Source organism: Ranitomeya imitator, chromosome 1, assembly GCF_032444005.1.
Source record: "Ranitomeya imitator isolate aRanImi1 chromosome 1, aRanImi1.pri, whole genome shotgun sequence".
Lineage (NCBI taxonomy): Eukaryota > Metazoa > Chordata > Amphibia > Anura > Dendrobatidae > Ranitomeya > Ranitomeya imitator.
The window spans coordinates 763,239,219-763,252,774 of NC_091282.1; the positions used below are offsets into that span (position 1 = coordinate 763,239,219).

A 13,556-nucleotide genomic window follows, 5' to 3' on the forward strand; every position below is an offset into this window, starting at 1 on the left:
TGAATGCCTTTTATCTCCGGATGTGAAGAAATGGAATATCGCACAATAAAAAAAAATCCACCATAATATCCATAATGAACAATATTTATACAAGAATGTCTGCAAACGCCTCTCGAGAAATCACCGGCAGAGCAGCAGTGGCTTTAATTAATAATTTTGATGACCTCTGGCATGACCTGGTCATCTGGTTGGCCACCTAATGATGTCACATGTAGCAGTCCCGCTAAGACGGCGGCTCCGGTTTTGATAGGATATATTTATATTTCGCTATGGTAATTCTTACAACTACAATTCAATTACAGAGACAGAGCTGGAAAATCCTTGGCCTATTTTTTTGACCTCCCTGGTCTTCATTTGTAACTAACATCATCAAGTTCCTGTGCGATATTTTTTTTTACAATCTAGCTGAATTTTTAGCATTTAATATTTTATTATTTTTTTACTGTTCATTTTCACTTTTTTTTGTCTCCTACCGTAGATGGTGTAGAAATCAGTTTTATGCCTTCAATATTTGCCGGGTAGAGTTGTCTAAACATGGATACACTGGAAAACGTGGTCTTGCTTCCAAGTGTTATACCTTCCTTCCTGCCCTCCTTCCTTCCTTCCTTCCTTCCTTCCTTTCTTTCTATCTTTCTTTCTTTCTTTCTTTCTTTCTCAAAACCAGGAGTGAAACTTACAGAGTAAAGCTAAAATTGATAGATTGACTTCTGTTCTGTGTTTAGAAGTCACTCCTGGTTTTGGCAGACAAATACTGATCCAAAATACTAACGTGTGCATAAAGCCTCTTCCTTCCTTCCTTCCTCTTCTATCTTTCCTCCATCTTTCTCTTTTTTTTTTAAATTTCTTTATCCTATCTATTTCATTTTTTTTCTATCTTCCTGTTTTACCTTAAATTTTAGTTATTGGTTCAAACGTCTGTTCTCTTTACCATCTTCTTTCCCTTCCTTCCTTTCCCCCCTTAAGTTTTATACTTCAGCTATGGCATCTGTTCTTCTATGCCCTCTACCCTTCCTTCTTTCTTCCTTACCTCTATTCCTTCCTTCCTCCCTTCCTTCCTTCCTTCCTTCCCTCCATTCCTTCATCCTTCTTTCCTTTCTTTCCTTCCCTCCTTCCCTCCATTCTTTCTTTCCTTCCATTCATTCCTTCCTTTTTTCCTTCCTTCCTTCCATTCTTTTCTCCCTTCCTTCCTTGCTACCTTCCCCCCATTCCTTCCTCCCATTCCTTCCTCCCTTCCTTCCTTTCTTTCTTCCTTACCTCCATTCCTTCATCCTTCCTTCCTTTCTTCCTTCCCTCTATTCGTTCCTTTCTTCCTTCCTTACCTCCATTCCTTCTTCCCTTATTTCCTTCCTTCCTTCCTCCTTTCCCTTCATTTATTCATTCATTCATTCTTTTCTTCCTTCCATTCTTCCTTTTTTCTTCCTTCCATTCTTCTTTTTCTTTCTATCTTTCTTTCTTTCTTTCCCTCCATTACTTCATCCTTCTTTCCTTTTTCTTTTTTCCTTCCCTCCATTCTTTCCTTCCATTCATTCCTTCCTGTTTTTCCTTCCTTCCTTCCATTCCTTTCTCCCTTCCTTCCTTGCTACCTTCCCTCCATTCCTTCCTCCCTTCCTTCCTTTTTACCTTCCTTTCTTCCTTACTTCTATTCCTTCCTCCCTTTCTTCCTTTCTTCCTTCCCTCTATTCGTTCCTTTCTTCCTTCCTTCTCTCCATTCCTTCCTCCCTTCCTTCCTTTATCCCTTCCTTTCTTTCTTCCTTACCTTTGTTCCTTTCTCCTTTCCTTCCTTTCTTCCTTTCCTCTATTCATTCCTTTCTTCCTTCCTTACCTCCACTCCTTCTTCCCTTCCTTCCTTCCTTCCTTTCCTTCTTTCCCTTAATTTATTCATTCATCCATTCATTCTTTACTTCCTTCTATTCTTCGTTTTTTCTTTCTTTCTTTCTTTTTCATTTTCTTTCTTTCTTTCTTTCTTTTTTTCTTTCTTTCTTCCTTTCTTTCTTTTTTTCTTTCTTTCTCTTTCTCTTTCTTTCTTTCTTTCTTTCTTTCTTTCTTTCTTTCCTTCCTTCCTTTCCTCCCTTCCATCCTTCCTTCCTTCCTTCCTTCCTTCCTTCCTTCCTTCCTTCCCTCCATTCCTTCATCCTTCTTTCCTTTCTTTCTTCTTTCCTTCCCTCCTCTCCATTCATTCATTCCTTCCATCCATTCCTTCCTTCCTTTTTTCCTTCCTTCCTTCTATTCCTTTCTCCCTTCCTTCCTTGCTACCTTCCCTCCATTCCTTCCTCCCTTCCTTCCTTTATTCCTTCCTTTCTTTCTTCCTTACCTCCATTCCTTCCTTACTTCCTTCCTTTCTTCCCTCTATTCAATCCTCTCTTACTTCCTTACCTCCATTCCTTCTTCCCTTCCTTCCTTCCTTCTTTCCCTTCATTCATTTATTCATTCATCCATTCATTCATTTCTTCCTTCTATTCTTCTTTCTTTCTTTCTTTCTTTCTTTCTTTCCATTTCCTTCCTTTCCTTCCTTCCCTCCTCCATTCTTTCCTTCCTTTATTTCTTACTTCCCTTTTCCCCTTCATTCTTGTCCATATCTTCTACTAGAACCCACAACTTATCTCCTTACCTCAGACACTCACAGTCCAATTTCTTAGGAATCCATTGAATGCTGTAAGCTTGTTGTAAGGAACCAAAAATACCCAAAGTTTTTAAAAGTACCAAAGTTCTGGGTTCTAATATACCAATAGTGAATACAATTTCAGCGGCTATGTCATTCTTCCGTGTTGATATTTTAACACTCGTTCTTCGAGAATAAGCGACATAACTGGAAACAAAACATGAATTAGTTATGCCCTAGGTCACTACTAGTTGGAATATGGGCAAGACCTAAAAACTCTTTGTCTTTCCATGACTAACAGAAACGTAGCATCCACATTTTTTCAGACTCAGCTTTACTGCCTGTTACCGTCATATTTTCTATATTGATTAAAAACCGCCCCGTCTCCAAGACCGATAAAACCTCAGATTTTTCCTAAAGATCTATAACTCAAACAAAGGGTTTTCTGCTTCTGACAATTTACACAAGTGGACAGTGAATTAGAGGAATGATATATTTTTCTTTCTGTAATGTTGGTGGGATCAATATGTTGATATTGATTTGAAACACGGGCGCTTGTGCCGCCTTTGGGCTGAGAGAGTTCCGAACACACCGTGATGTATTTAGCCATATTTTCTGATTTATATGATATAGCTGTGTATGCCACGTTTTCCAGGAATAATTATAGGCTTATAGGTTAATTACCTATAGATGCATAATTAGGTCATTGTCTGTGGTTATTTAGAAAGGCGTGAGAATGAATTGGCTATTTTCAACTCACTGGGATCAGATATTTCACCTCATGGGGGAAAATCACAAAAACTCGTGATTCCTGTTTTGACTGTTGTGACATTTTTGTCAATCATACTTTATACTCCTAGAAGTCATTTCTAACCATTTACGTCTTCAGGAGTGAGTATCCTGATGGAGGTTGTTAATGAGTAAATTGGAAATATGACCGAAAGTGAGATTGACTTAATACAGAACTTCTTTTCTTGGTTTCTGTCCAGCCAGGAACACAATAGAAAACTTTTCTGTAGTTAGACTTGAGTCTCGGTTGGTTATTGGATTGGGTTCTTCTAGTTGTTGGTAAATTCTTACTGAAGATCTAGGTGGGGAAGCACAAATCTACCGTTCCCATCAGCCTTCATCCAAGGGTATAAATATAGATGTAGTCCATATGGCTGCTGTACCGTAGATACCATGGAGTGAAGGCGCTCTGTATTTGTTGGTCCCATCTACTTTGCTATGGGATGGTAAGAACCTGTGCAATATTAGCAATTCAAGTGATGGTATATTGGCAAGAGGATCATGAAATGTCTGGGAGGAGGGACAAACTTATGTTACAGTTACCTAAAAGTTTGGCATTTAAAACCTGCTCCTAGGACATCCTATGACAACCCCCAATTGTCCAGAAATACCTCCAAAATAGCCATATTAGAACATGTCTTACCAAAACATGTCCATTATTGTTGCCTAGTTCACAGGAATATCTCAGCAAACTCTGGACTTTTGGAAAGTATGCACGAGAACATTTTTTCTTGGAGGCAAATCTCAGAACCACGAGTCCATGGACAACCCAATTTGATATCTGATCTTTCTTCTATTCTTCCACATGTCTGATTTTGGAAGACCACAATCTTGTTCAGTGGTCTACCAAAAAGGACCACCAATCCTTGTCCACTGTAGACCACTGAAGTCCAGACCATCACCATCAATGCAAATGTTAAGGACTGTATTGGACTTCTTTAGGATACTCAAATAAATAATGCTAGGTATCTTTTATTTGGAAAAGGTGAGACCCATGATGGATCTCACGGAAATCTCATTATGAGTTTAATAAGGGACATGGAATTTGGTTGGGCGTCTCACCACCCACGCAGTTTACATTGACTTATGAGAACCTTACAGCTGCCCAATACACTTTTGAGATCCTCTGGAAACTCTTTACAATGCCGGTCCTTAGTAAGAGTCTCCGATATTTCCTATCCACTAGCTGAACGCAACTCCTACCCATTGGGTTTTGGTTTATCAGATTAATAGGGCCACTGGGACTTAAATGACTTGGCTATATTTTATTTATGGAATGCATGAGGCCACAGAGATCTTTGAAATCATTACTAATTGGATCCTCAGAGGGGATAGAAAATGGTGTCCAGAAGGATTATTTTATGCCCTCAAGGTTATTTAAAAATTTCAGACTTTAGACCTGGCCAGAAATATCAGGAGTCTACACAATTTAGTTAAATCCCTTTAAAGTATTCACTAATTTGCTCCCTGACTTTCGAAAAATTCAGGTACTTATGATGCTGCCAAGGCTTTAGAAAGCCACATGCATTTGATATACCGTATATCATAATTCATTTCCAATATGTTGTAGATGTTGAGGTAGAAAGATCCTGAGCCAGCGATCTCTGTGATGTTGATTGGCAGGACATGTGAAGCCATCACTTAGGCGTACAATTTGCAGGCCTAGTTAAAAGTGACTTACATGGACTTTCATCAGTCACAGCATTAAGAAGCAGCAATATCCATATTGACAAGTATTCACAGCGAACCTGCCCGACTTCCCTTTGTAATGTAGCTCCTAGAGACTGAACGCATCCTTCCAAGGTAAAGATTATCTCATTTGACATCAGAACTAAATTCATGGATCTCGCAAGTGTAAAAAATATATATTTCAGAAGTGTTACAATTTGTTTCATGTTTGGATGGGCTCACTTACCTTGCACAACACCTAATAAAAGAGACATCCTATGGGTGAGTCTAAAAAGTCACAATACCCATGATATAGAGGGAAAGGAATTTGTAAATATTTGTTCACTCATTTTTCCCATAACTTTGTCCATAGGGGGCAGTATAACAGAAGCTGGTTTAGTAAGGCCATTCTGGAAGAATGTCGAATGGGCTTGAAAAGTTCACGATCACTTTCTGTGCACTTTATGTACTGCACTTAAAAAGGACCTATCACTTGATATGAATAGTATTTTTTACCTGGTGTGATTGCCTTTATTCTCCTGAATCCGGAGATGTTTTTCTTTAGTTCCTGCGCCTCTCTGTTCCTGAGATATGTCCCTCTCATCCCTATACATAAATCTAGTCTTTTTTAGCCAACTGGGTGTGGTTCTCAACAAGACAACCAAAGAGAAGTGTTGCGGACCACTCCACTTAGCTAAACAACCTTTATATACAGGGAAGATAGGGCCATATCTCAGGAAAGGAGAAGCGCAAGAACAAAAGAAGAGCATTGTCGGATTCAAGAGAACCACGGCATTTACAAGTAAAAAAATAAACATTTATCTAGGGCAAGTGACATGTCATCTTTAAAAGTTGATATTAAACAGGTGGAAGCACCAAAACAATAACTGAGGCCCCAATGCTTTGCAGCTGTAGCACATACCATTGACATCTCCATGAAGGTCCTTGCTGTAAGACGTCTGGCTCCTTAGTAGCTGTTGGTCTTGCCAGTGACTAATGCTTTCACTTTATCCTCAACATATAGAACTGATCTGCAACATGAGTTGGTATTTCCACAACAATGGAGATATTCTTAAAGGTTCTGTTTCACAACTTCCTTTTTATTTTGGCAAATTCAGGTGCATCTTTGGCTTTTGGCTCAATAGTGGAATGTGACCAGCTTAAAAAAAAGAAAAAAATATATTTATGATATTCTGTTGGGATTAGCTTCTGCTATATGTCTATACTGTATGGGGCGACCCAAAGATTGTAATGTACATTGCAGGCTGTTGCAAATTTTTCTAGCTTGTCTTGACATTGTAGACCTCAACCAAATTTGAGAATAGGTAAGGGTAAACTTGTCATACGGCATCTACTGCATGACACATACCACATGTGTGCACTGTGGGGATTCAAAAGTCTGCAGTCACACAGAATGACTGCAGACTTTTCATTTTAGACCAGACGGTTTCGTTCTCCATACATTATTATGGGCACCACATAGTCCTCCATACAGTATTATGGGCACCACATAGTCCTCCATAAGTATTATGGGCACCACGTAGTCCTCCATACAGTATTATGGGCACCACATAGTCCTCCATACAGTATTATGGGAATCACATAGTCCTCCATACAGCATTATGGGCATCACATAGTCCTCCATGCAGTATTAAGGGCATCACATAATCCTGCATAGAGCATTATGGGCACCACATAGTCCATACAGTATTGTGGGCACCACATAGCCCTCCATACAGTATTGTAGGTATCACATAGTCCTTTATAAGTATTTTGGGCACCACATAGTCCTCCATACAGTATTATGAGCACCCCATAGTCCTCCATATAGTATTATGGCCAACAAATAGTACTCCATACAGTATTATGAGCACCACGTAGTCCTTCATATAGTATTATGGTCACCATATATTGCTCCTTACACTATTATGGGTCTCATATATTGCTCCATACAATATAATGGCCCCATATATTGCTCATTACAATATAATGTGCCCCATTTAATGCTCTACAGAATAATGACCCCATGTAGTGCTCCATACAGAATAAGAGGCCCATATATTGTTCCATGCAATATAATCGTCCCATATATTGCTCAATACAGTATAATGTGACCCATATAATGCTTCACAAAGAATGGGCCCATATAGTGTTTTATACAGTACTAGATTGTGGCCCGATTCTAACGCATCGGGTATTCTAGAATATGCATGTCCCCGTAGTATATGGACAATGATGATTCCAGAATTCGCGGCAGACTGTGCCCGTCGCTGATTGGTCGAGGCAACCTTTATGACATCATCGTCGCCATGGCAACCATTATGACATTATCGTCGCTGTGCCCGTCTCTGATTGGTCGAGGCCTGGCGGCCTCGACCAATCAGAGACGCGGGATGTCTACGTCCTTTATGACATAATCGTCGCTGTGTCCGTCGCTGATTGGTCGAGGCCTGGCGGCCTCGACCAATCAGAGACGTGGGATTTCCAGGACAGACAGACAGAAAGACAGACAGACAGAAAGACAGACAGACGGAAAAACCCTTAGACAATTATATATATAGATAATAGCCCCATACAGAATAATGACCCCATATAATGCTCTATACAGAATAAGGGGCCCATATATTGCTCCATACAATATAATGGCACCATATAGTGCTCCATATCGTATATAATGGCCCCATATAATGCTCCTAACAGAAGAATGCACCCCATAAATTGCTCCCTACAGTTTAATGGGCCCCATATATTGCTCCCTACAGTATAATGGTCCCATATAATGATCCATATAATATAATCAGCCCCATATACTGCTATATACCGAATGATGGGTCCCATATATTGCTCCATACAGTTTAATTGACCCCATATAATGTTCGATACAGTATGATGTTCCCCATATATTGCTCCATACAGAATAATAAGCCCCATATATTTCTCCATACGGTATGATGGGCCCATATAATGTTCCATTCAATATAATGGCCCCATATAATGTTCCATACAGTACAATGAGCACTATATATTGCTCCATACAGAAGAATGCACCCCATAAATTGCTCCCTACAGTTTAATGGGCCCCATATATTGCTCCCTACAGTATAATGGTCCCATATAATGATCCATATAATATAATCAGTCCCATATACTGCTATATACCGAATGATGGGCCCCATATATTGCTACATACCGTATTATGGGCCCCATATATTGCTCCATACAGTTTAATTGACCCCATATAATGTTCGATACAGTATGATGTTCCCCATATATTGCTCCATACAGAATAATAAGCCCCATATATTTCTCCATACGGTATGATGGGTCCATATAATGTTCCATACAATATGATGGCCCCATATAATGCTCTATACATAAAAAATAAATAATCAAATACTCACCTCTCCCCACTGCTCCAGTCTCCTCAGCGTCTTCTGATTCTCTGCCCTGCTCAGCACAGAGTGACGTCATCACTCCCTCTGCCCTGAGACATCACAGAGAGTCAGAAGACACTGAAGAGACCGGAGCAGAGTGGAACGGGTAGAGGTGAGTATTTGAGGAGGGAACCCGAGCTTCCCTGACTCACGGGTCCCATAACGTGCTGGTGTCCCCGAAGGTGAGTGGGCCCCCCATATATCCAGGGTCCCAGCACCTAGTGAGCCCCTTCTTGTAACATTGTGATTTCGCCTTTGTCCATAAATCAGCCTAAATTAATGAATACAGATATATGATTTTCAGCCCTGTTTGACGCCTGCTATGGCGCCTTAATTTATCCTTATTTTTTTATACTACCAGCCTTTGGTACTAAAATGCATTTTCCTTCTGCTTCCATCCACACCTGACCCCAGAGGTTCCTAGCCAACATTTAAATAGGAGCTTGAAACGCGTGCCCACCTCCCCCTAACAAACCTAGAAAACGATGCAAAACCGGTTCATTCTTTACTCGCTTTTATGGTATTTTAATGATGTTTATTTACTAAAGGCTTTGAAAAACTTTACTTTTTTTTTTATTATTATTATTTACATGCTAAGTTCCCATCTGAGGGTCTTTCGCCAGCATTATGTGTGAGCTGAAATATGCAAGGTCGCCTCCATTAAAGGCTCGCTATTAAGAGAAATGTTTTGCATCTGATGTTTTCTGGATATCACAGATGAAAATCGCCCTCCCTCCATTAAGTTTTAGCGCAGGTCGGAAATCTGAATATGTTAAAGTTCATTTGCAAACTTTCCTGAATTGCGCTCGGTTCTGGTAGAGCTTCGAGTTGTGTCTCTTTGATGGGGGGATTATACGTCTCGGTGCAGGCACAGGCTCTGATTGATGCCGTGCGGCTGCTCACTTACAGATACCAGGCAGAAGTTTTGTCACTATTTAAATCTTTTTTGCCGAAATGGTTTTGACTTTAATATTTTCTGCGGACGTTTAGGAAGACATGCCGCTCTTTGCCACGGCGGAGGCTGATCCTGTCGTGCTCTGTCCGCATGTTATGAGCCGGGAGTGAGGGTCTTTAGACAAACTAATGCTTTCTTCATGTGCATCGAGGATAAAAAGCTTCTTTTTTTCAAACTTCCTTCACTCATAGTCATGAATTTTAATATCTGCAAGCCAAATGCAAGGACTCTGTGTTTGAGGAAAAATATTGATGCCCCTGGAGGGGATTTTATTTTTGCACTATTTTTGGAGATGCATGACTATGATATTAATGACTTATCCTTAGGGTAGGTCATTAAAGTCAGATCGGCATTGGTTCAATACCCGACACTGCTGGAGCCAATGAAAGTTCACTAAGGAGATGAACAGCACAGCTCCATACACTGTGTAGTGGCCGCTCTAGGGTACTGCAGCTCTGAACTAATTCACTTTAACCCCTTCCCGACCTGTGACACAGCGTATGCGTCATGAAAGTCGGTGCCAATCCGACCTGTGACGCATATGCTGTGTCACAGAAAGATCGCGTCCCTGCAGGCTGGGTGAAAGGGTTAACTCCAATTTCACCCGGCCTGCAGGGACAGGGGGAGTGGTAGTTTAGCCCAGGGGGGGTGGCTTCACCCCCCCATGGCTACGATCGCTCTGATTGGCTGTTGAAAGTGAAACTGCCAATCAGAGCGATTTGTAATATTTCACCTAAAAAACTGGTGAAATATTACAATCCAGCCATGGCCGATGCTGCAATATCATCGGCCATGGCTGGAAACGCTTATGTGCACCCACCCCACCCCACTGATTGCCCCCCCAGCCCTCCGATTTGTGGTCCGCTCCCCTCCGTCCTGTGCTCCGCTCCCCCGTCCTCCTGTCCGCTCCCCCCGTGCTCCAATCACACCCCCCGTGCTCCAATCAAACCCCCCCGCACTCCGATCACCCCCCGCACAGCGATCCCCCCCATGCTCCGATTCACCCCCCTGCACAGCGATCCCCCACCCCGTGCTCCAATCCACCCCCCCGTGTTCCGATCCACCCCCTCCATGCTCCGATCCACCCCCCCGTGCTCCGACGCCCCCCCGTGCCCTGATTTCCCCCCCCCCCCTTATATTTACCTAGCCTCCCGGGATCCGTCCGTCTTCTTTCCTGGGCGCCGCCATCTTCCAAAATGGCGGGCGCATGTGCAGTGCGCCCGCCGAATCTGGTAGGGTAGGTAGGGTTAGGGGTAGGGTTAGGGGTAGGGTTAGGGTTAGAGGTAGGGTTAGGGGTAGGGTTAGGGGTAGGGTTACGGTTAGGGGTAGGGTTAGGGGTAGGGTTAGGGTTTCGGTATGTGCACACGTATTCTGTTCCTCTGCGGATTTTTCCGCTGCGGATTTGATAAATCTGCAGTGCTAAACCGCTGTGGATTTATCGCGGATTTACCGCGGTTTTTCTGCGCATTTCACTGCGGTTTTACAACTGCGATTTTCTATTGGAGCAGTTGTAAAACCGCTGCGGAATCCGCAGAAAGAAGTGACATGCTGCGGAATGTAAACCGCTGAGTTTCCGTGCAGTTTTTCCGCAGCATGTGTACAGCGATTTTTGTTTCCCATAGGTTTACATTGAACTGTAAACTCATGGGAAACTGCTGCGGATCCGCAGCGTTTTCCGCAGCATGTGCACATACCTTTAGAATTAGGCTATGTGCACACGGTGCGGATTTGGCTGCGGATCCGCAGCGGATTGGCCGCTGCGGATTCGCAGCAGTGTTCCATCAGGTTTACAGTTCCATGTAAACATATGGAAAACCAAATCCGCTGTGCCCATGGTGCGGAAAATACCACGTGGAAACGCTGCGTTGTATTTTCTGCAGCATGTCAATTCTTTGTGCGGATTCCGCAGCGTTTTACACCTGTTCCTCAATAGGAATCCGCAGGTGAAATCCGCACAAAAAACACTGGAAATCCGTGGTAAATCCACAGGTAAAACGCAGTGCCCTTTACCCGCGGATTTTTCAAAAATGATGCTGAAAAATCTCACACGAATCCGCAACGTGGGCACATAGCCTTAGGGTTAGGGTTGGAATTAGGGTTGTGGTTAGGGGTGTGTTGGGGTTATGGGTGTGATTAGGGTTATGGCTACAGTTGGGATTAGGGTTAGGGGTGTGTTGGGGTTAGTGTTGGAGGTAGAATTGAGGGGTTACCACTGTTTAGGCACATCAGGGGTCTCCAAAAGCAACATGGCGCCACCATTGATTCCAGCCAATCTTGTATTCATAAAGTCAAATGGTGCTCCCTCACTTCCGAGCCCCGACGTGTGCCCAAACAGTGGTTTACCCCCACATATGGGGTACCAGCATACTCAGGACAAACTGCGCAACAATTACTGGGGTCCAATTTCTCCTGTTACCCTTGTGAATCAAAAAAAATGCTTGCTAAAACATAATTTTTGAGGAAAGAAAAATGATTTTTTATTTTCACGGCTCTGCGTTGTAAACGTCTGTGAAGCACTTGGGGGTTCAAAGTGCTCACCACATATCTAGATAAGTTCCTTGGGGGGTCTAATTTCTAAAATGGGGTCACTTGTGGGGGTTTCTACTGTTTAGGCACACCAGGGGCTCTGCAAACGCAACGTGACACCCGCAGACCATTCCATCAAAGTCTGCATTTCAAAAGTCACTACTTCCCTTCTGAGCCCCGACGTGTGCCCAAACAGTGGTTTACCCCCACACATGGGGTATCAGCGTACTCAGGAGAAACTGGACAACAACTTTTGTGGTCCAATTTCTCCTGTAACCCTTGGAAAAATAAAAAATTCTGGGCTTAATAATTATTTTTGAGGAAAGAAAACGTATTTATTATTTTCACTGCTCTGTGTTATGAACTTCTGTGAAGCACTTGGGGGTTCAAAGTGCTCACCTCACATCTAGATAAGTTCCTTTCGGGGTCTAGTTTCCAAAATGGGGTCACTTGTGGGGGGTTTCTACTGTTTAGCCACATCAGGGGCTCTGCAAACGCAACGTGACGCCTGCAGAGCATTCCATCAAAGTCTGCATTTTGAAACGTCACTACTTCACTTCCGAGCCCCAGCATGTGCCTAAACAGTGGTTTACCCCCACATATGGGGTATCACCGTACTCAGGAGAAACTGGACAACAACTTTTGGGGTCAAATTTCTCCTGTTACCCTTGGGAAAATAAAAAATTGTGGGCTAAAAAATCATTTTTGAGAAAAGAATGTTTTTTTTTAATTTTCATGGCTCTGCGTTATAAACTTCTGTGAAGCACTTGAGGGTTCAAAGTCCTCACCACACATCTAGATTAGTTCCTTTGGGGGTCTAGTTTCCAAAATGGGGTCATTTGTGGGGGATCTCCAATGTTTAGGCACACAGGGGCTCTCCAAACGCAACATGGTGTCCACTAATGATTGGAGCTAATTTTCCATTTAAAAAGCCAAATGGCGTGCCTTCCCTTCTGAGCCCTGCCGTGCGCCCAAACAGTGGTTTACCCCCACATATGGGGTATCTGCGTACTCAGGACAAACTGGACAACAACATTTGTGGTCCAATTTCTCCTATTACCATTGGCAAAATAGAAAATTCCAGGCTAAAAAATCATTTTTGAGAAAAGAAAAATTATTTTTTATTTTCATGGCTCTGCATTATAAACTTCTGTGAAGCACCTGGGGGTTTAAAGTGCTCAGTATGCATCTAGATAAGTTCCTTGGGGGGTCTAGTTTCCAAAATGGGGTCACTTGTGGGGGAGCTCCAATGCATAGGCACACAGGGGCTCTCCAAACGCGACATGGTGTCCGCTAACAATTGGAGCTAATTTTCCATTTAAAAAGTCAAAAGGCGCGCCTTCCCTTCCGAGCCCTGCCGTGTGCCCAAACAGTGGTTTACCCCCACATATGAGGTATCGGCGTACTCGGGAGAAATTGCTCAACAAATTTTAGGATCCATTTTATCCTATTGCCCATGTGAAAATGAAAAAATTGAGGCGAAAAGAAATTTTTTGTGAAAAAAAAGTACTTTTTCATTTTTACGGATCAATTTGTGAAGCACCTGAGGGTTTAAAGTGCTCACTAGGCATCTAGATAAGTTCCT

At 42.4% G+C, this 13,556-nt stretch overlaps 1 long non-coding RNA gene across 1 annotated transcript in view; it reads right to left on the bottom strand.

The window, feature by feature from the left end:
• Nucleotides 1–13,556, bottom strand: part of LOC138658094 (uncharacterized) — a 361,280-nt gene that overhangs the window by 205,578 nt on the left and 142,146 nt on the right. The window contains exon 2 of the long non-coding RNA XR_011317337.1: nucleotides 5,979–6,215. This is a non-coding gene — a long non-coding RNA (uncharacterized lncRNA). The remainder of the gene's footprint in view (nucleotides 1–5,978; nucleotides 6,216–13,556) is intronic.